Source organism: Biomphalaria glabrata, chromosome 3, assembly GCF_947242115.1.
Source record: "Biomphalaria glabrata chromosome 3, xgBioGlab47.1, whole genome shotgun sequence".
Taxonomy (NCBI): Eukaryota; Metazoa; Mollusca; class Gastropoda; family Planorbidae; genus Biomphalaria; species Biomphalaria glabrata.
Genome location: NC_074713.1, coordinates 27,586,603 through 27,593,017, shown reverse-complemented (window position 1 = coordinate 27,593,017; position 6,415 = coordinate 27,586,603).

Below are 6,415 nucleotides of genomic sequence, written 5' to 3'. Positions count from 1 at the left end.
CTTCGCCCCCACTCCTATTAGCTTATCGTTCCTACTTGCCGTGAGGGGCGTTTAATTAACATTCCTTTTCAATATGTTATGGTCAACCATCTTCCTATACCCTCCCCCTTTTTCCCTACCCATTCAGTTGGATACTCTAGTAAAGTCTTGTTAACACCTAGTTGAGTGTTAGACATAAATATTGGCGGCTCTAGAAGTAATACAACTTTAAAAGTAGGCCTACATGGTGAAAGTAAAAATGTTGACTATCAGGTCCGGTCTTACGAATTGCGGGGCCCAATTTAATGGATGCTGGCCAGTGGCGTAGCAAGGTACCCATGGGTCCGGGTACAAGAATATGTTTAAGTCCTGCTTAACACAGTGAACACTATGCGCAAGCGGCCGTTTTTGTTGAAACAATACCAGAAGGCAAGTCTGCTCATATTGAAAAACCATCAATGCCTTGGCATTGTAAGTAATTACTTAAGAGCATTTGTTTAGTCAACCCTGCAGACTCCTGGTTCTCGCAAATATAAAAAAAAAAACAATTTAACACCTTCACATGACTCTGATTGCAATTCTTTTGTGTATCTCCTCTGGTCTCGTCATCTGATTGCAATTCTTTTGTGTATCTCCTCTGGTCTCGTCATAGGAGTTCACAAAATCATTTCAGAAAATAATGCTGATTTTATCAACTTCTAATACTTCTTGAGTGATGTCAATCATGATTGAGAAAAATGGCGCAGATTGATTCTCCATTAGTAGGCCTATATTTGCTAAAATTGCATTGCCCAACAGACCTATTATCTCGTTTTGAATCTGTGGGTCGAGGTAAAGGCTTGTGTTTTTGTTTTCTTCAAGAATTGTCGTTGTTACTTGTGTTACAAATGACCAGTGACAGGAAGAGGTTAACGTGTGACCCCGACGAGATAACACAGCAGCGGGTGTTCCCTGGAATGTACATGTATAAACAGAGACAGGATGTGACGTGTCCTTACATGTTATTCCAAAAGGTACTAGCAATGTCCTGTGACAGATAGAGGTCACAACTTGTGACCCCGGCAAGATGACACTGTAGCCGATGTTTTCTGGAATCTACATGTATAAACAAAGACAGGATGTGACGTTTCCTCACGTGTTATTCCAGAAGATACAAGCAGTGTTTGTACAACTTTGGAGAAGCGATTAGGGACTCTATATAAGCCAGAGAGTTAATGTGAAAGTCAGTCGTGAACGAGTCGTGAGTGAGTCGTGACAGTCGATACAGACAATGTAAGACGTGTGCGGCTTTAGTGGAAGTGAAATGTGTACGACTCGATGCAAGTTAACTAGGGTAGAGTTAACTGGAGTGGACTACTGTCGTTAAAGTCTATACAGCGAACTACAGTGGACTTGAGCCGTTACAGTCGATACAGTCGATGTAAGACGTGTGTGGCTCTGTAGAAGAGAAATGTGTACGACTCGATGCAAGTTAACTAGGGTAGAGTTAACTGGAGTGGACTACTGTCGTTAAAGTCTATACAGCGAACTACAGTGGACTTGAGCCGTTACAGTCGATACAGTCGATGTAAGACGTGTGCGGCTCTGATTCGGTAGACTTGAGTACGACTTGGTTCAGCTTTGGGAGACCTGGAGCGACACTGGGAAGTGTGTCGTTGGTCTGTTCTGTGGAATACGGCTCGATGCAAGTTGAGAAGAGATGAAGTGCAACGAAGTGAAGAGATGCAGTGCAACGAAGTATAGCTAACTGTAAACTGACAGATATTGTACAGTCTTCTACGCTACATGTTACAGTAATGTTAGAGTTAATAGTCATTAAAGTTATATGAAGCTGAAAGTTTAGTCGTCAAGTTCTTTACAGTGTTTTTATTTGTGTGCCTACTAATACTTCTAGCCAGAAGATTCAGAAATACGTAACACTTGTATCACAACGATACTCTTCGCGATGACCACTAAATGAAAGGCTGTCTAAAGTTAAAACTAACATTCACTAGGCGATGATTTATTTTCAGTCAGTAATTGTCAACTTCAACATTGTTTACACCATCCACCGTTCTCAGTCCTTCATGTTGTCTGTAGGTTTGGCAAGCTTGTTAATAATAATAAAGTGTTAATTAGTATAGGCCTATCTTTTTTTTTTTGGTGATTCGGTTGGAAAACAAACAACATTGGTGCTGTGTCAGGGTATACGCCCGAGACCATCGAAACCATCTGCACGACTTTCCAGTACACATACCAGACGACAAAGCCATTCAAGTGAAAGACATCGTTCTATCTTAATTTTTTTCTTGTTATAAACCTCCTCCAAAATTCAGTCATGAAAGATAGCTAGAAAGTCAACATCTTTAAAGTTTACATAAATAACCGGGTAGGATGTTTCTTTTTCTTGTTTAATATCTAATTTTAAATCTAAATCTAGGTTTCTGGTAATAGAAAAATGAAAAAAAAAAAAAAGCTTACTTTAAAAAAAGGAAGAAAAAAAAAAAGAAAGAAATACCGTCAAAGGAAACAAAAAGAATGGAAGTATGCGACCCAAACGTCACCACTAACGCACCGTCCCCATATTACAATAAACCTGATGAAAGCAGCTCCTTACAATGACTCTAGGTCTAGGTGAAAACACTGGTAAATGTTCTGAAGTTAATATAAAGTTTGATATGACGTTTAGGAGATTTTTAGGAAATTATTTAACTTTTTAACTATTTTTTGACAAATTGCAGTGTAGGTAGGCCATTTGGTCATTAGTCATGGGACTAGGCGATATAAAACCCCTACGCCCCATGCAGTGCAGTATTTAGAGTTGAAAAGACCTTAAGCTATTTGAGATATGGGGTCCCCATATAAGTCCAGATATTGTATCTAAATACTAAATATTTCTTGGCGGCCCTAAGCTAGAGCTTATGTTGCATGGAGGTAAATCCGGCCCTGGTCCCATAATTGTTACACCATCGGGTGTGGGCCCCTAAATGGTCATTGAACGTTCCCCTTCGCGCTATGGATGCTACGCCACAGATGCTTGCGAGGATCTTCTTCTAATAATTTTTTTACAATAAAAATTATTAGCCTACTATATAATTAGATCATATTGCCAACATTTGTTAAACAACATGCATAGGAAGCAAATCAAATGTGCCTGTGGATTGAATACAGTTACGTCAATCGTATGTTAACCCTTTAAATACTACATCTTTAAGACCTGTGAAAAGAGCCATGACTTATAGTGATATGCAAAATGTAAACTGCGGGCCCCCGCCAGGTGAGGGGGCATATTGGAACATAATCGGTCAAATCGGCCTAAAGCCGACCCTGTTGCCTGTATGCATACACACACACCCACACTGTTGTTCAGCCAGCTTGTAAGATTGCATTTTTTGTAATGGTCTAATTTTTATCGCATACTATTCTCATACTTAATATATAAAAAAAAGAAACTCGTATTAGGTCCAATCTCTAGCAATCAATTTGTTTTTGGAAATAATAGCAACAAAAGTTATAATGTAGTTATAATGTAGTTATAATGTAGGCCCTATCAATCCCCTGTATGTACTCTTAATGTAAACCAATTAAACACGCGACGAGAACATAATAGTAACAATATGTTAGGCCTACTATTATACCCAGTGAACAATATGTCGATGAACCAATTGTCAGTGAACGATTTGTTGTGTGGCAATTTGTCGTGAACCAACTGTCGGTGAAAACGTTAAATAGTCTGTGAACCAGTTGTCGGTGAGCGATATGTCGGTTGAACATATAGTAATGTAAACAAATAGCCGTGTAAACGTATTGTCGAATGAACGAAATGTCGGATGAACAATTTGTCGAGGAACCGCGATGAGCACTCTGCTGTACAATAGTGAAGCATGGTCCACCTACTTTCACAGGTAAAAAACAAATAGCTGAATATCTTCCAACTCCTATACTTAAGTGGATACTTAAAATAAGGTGCCAAGATAAACAAAATAACAACAAAGAAGTCCGCAGAAGAGCAGGATGCCAGGACATCCGCGCTGGTATAAGTAGTAAACGCCTTGCGCTTGGACATGTTCAAAGAATGCCACAAGGTCAATTCCCACAAGATATTTTGTATAATCTAATAGAAGGCAGGAGAGCTACAGGTCGTCCACTTTTAAGGTACACTGCTGCATGCAAGCGCGACATGAAGCTCTTCAAAATCGACAGCACCAGCTGGGAGAAAGAAGCACTGGATAGATCCACAAGGAGAGCACCATAAAGGAATGGTCCTGGATTGCAGATGGTGTACATATCAGAAGTAGTAAGAAGGGTGGGGGGGGGGGATACTATAGCGTTTGGTGATTATAGTTATAATGCCCAACCTGTGACCTACGTAGTTGTGTATCAAGGTTTGGCCTCTTTAGTAGCATCAGAAATTGCTTAGGAAATGTGGGGAAAAAATGTCTCACGACATAAAATGCCAGAGACAGATATAGGCCTATAGGTATTTAGTATATTGTAAGCATGGGCGTAGCCAAGATTTTTTTTCGGGGGGGTATCCCCCCCCCGCTCCCCCCTGCGGAAAAAAATTATATATATGTGTGTGTGTGTGTACATAATTAATCTTTATTACATTCTAACGCTTTCGAAAGACGTTTATTGTACCCTATAATAGGTTCATCCTGGAATTAGTGGAAATCTTGTAGACTCCCAGCCCTTGCTAGCAAGGGAGTTTGGGGGAGCTCACAGTGCTCCCCCAGCGCGGGGCGAAGCCGCGCCGACGAGCACTATTTCTGGTATTGAAAGCCAACAAAATGCATATTCTGAGGTATCTACAGTGCATTATCTTGCTATTAAAAAGTTTTATTTCAAAAACCTAATGTGCTATTTTTACTGACTTAGACCCTCTCGCGCCGTTCGGCGCATTTTCCTGGCAAGCTGTTTTCGCAACTCTTATGCGTAATTCATTTTGTCGGAGAACATGTGCCGCAAAACCTTATGCGACGCCCTGTCACAACCTTACTAAGGGTTCGACTCCCAGTTCGGCATATGATTTCTTTGATTTAGACCCGATCTCTATAACTGACTCCTAAAATCTGTCTTAGCCATCTTTGTTGAGCCACATTTAGTGTTTTTCAATTTCGGCAGATGACTATTCACACTTTATTAATGTAGCCCAGCTACTGGTAGAAATTTGTAACCTCTCTTGACTACGCTCTTGGAATTACATGCCTGTATTTTGCTTTAGATTTTATATCGAAAAGGAAAGTTTTATCGTCAAAATCATCTGTTGAGGGGCTTTAAAATAAAAAATCTCTGGAGTTTTTTTTTATTTTTTAAAATTCAAAACCCCATTTAGCTACGGTCATAGAATTTGGTGACTGTAGTTTGCTTTAAAATAATATTGAAGAGAGAGGTTTTCAACTCAAAACGCTCTGTAGTGGACTTTTAAACTCAAAACCATCTGAAAGGGTTTTAAATTTAAAAAATAGCCATCTGGAGGAGGGGGATTTAAACTCAAAACCCCTCATTAGCTTAGCTACGCTCAAAGAATTTTAGTGTGTAATTTGCTTCTTTTATATTGCATTTTTTTTTTAGTTTTGTTGCTAGAAGAGGGGGATTTAACTGCAAAACCCCTGGTAGGGGGTTTTAAACTCAAAACACCTGAAGGGGGTTTTAAACTCAAAACCCCTGGTAGGGGGTTTTAAACTCAAAACCCCCTGATAGAGGGATTTTTATCTCAAAACCCCCTGATAGGGTTTTTTTTTTACTCAAAACCCGCTGGTAGGGGGTTTTAAACTCAAAAACCCCTGGTAGAGGGTTTTTAACTCAAAACCTCTCATCTGTGCTGTGGTAAGTGATGTTTTAGTATTAAAATCTCACCTAAAATGAACAAAATGAAAGCAAAAAATCAGTCACTGAATTCCTTTTCCCCCCCGGCTACGCCCATGATTGTAAGTCCTTATTGCCAACTATGCCTTATTCATTGGGATATTTATTCAGTAAAGCATTAAATCAGTGGTGCTCATAATTTTTTCCGTTTTGTCAGCGCTGGCCGAATGCCAGATGACGGCTAGAGTTAGGCCAGGTTTACATTTAACTTCACCTTCATTTTCACCTATCCCATGGTCTGCTGGACCGTTGGGGCACCAGACAAGATCAGTCAACCTTTTTTCTTCATTCTTCTCTGTCATTTGCCTTTAATAGAATTTAATTCTGATATTCTATCTGAAAATATTGAAACCTGCATTTTCACTTGCCTGGGTGGACCACTTCGGGGGCCGATTTTGAGCTTGTGTTTCCACACAAACTGTCTTTGTAACCGTGTTCGTATATGACCCACATTCCATTATTCCCTCCTTGATGGAAGTGCGTAAACAGAAGAATTGTATGTGGGACAATCGGGAGGTGGGGTCCCCCCCCCGGGTTACAGTTCAAGGTCACTTTTGCTGCGGCTGCGCAAAGAAAAATACTTTTCCAA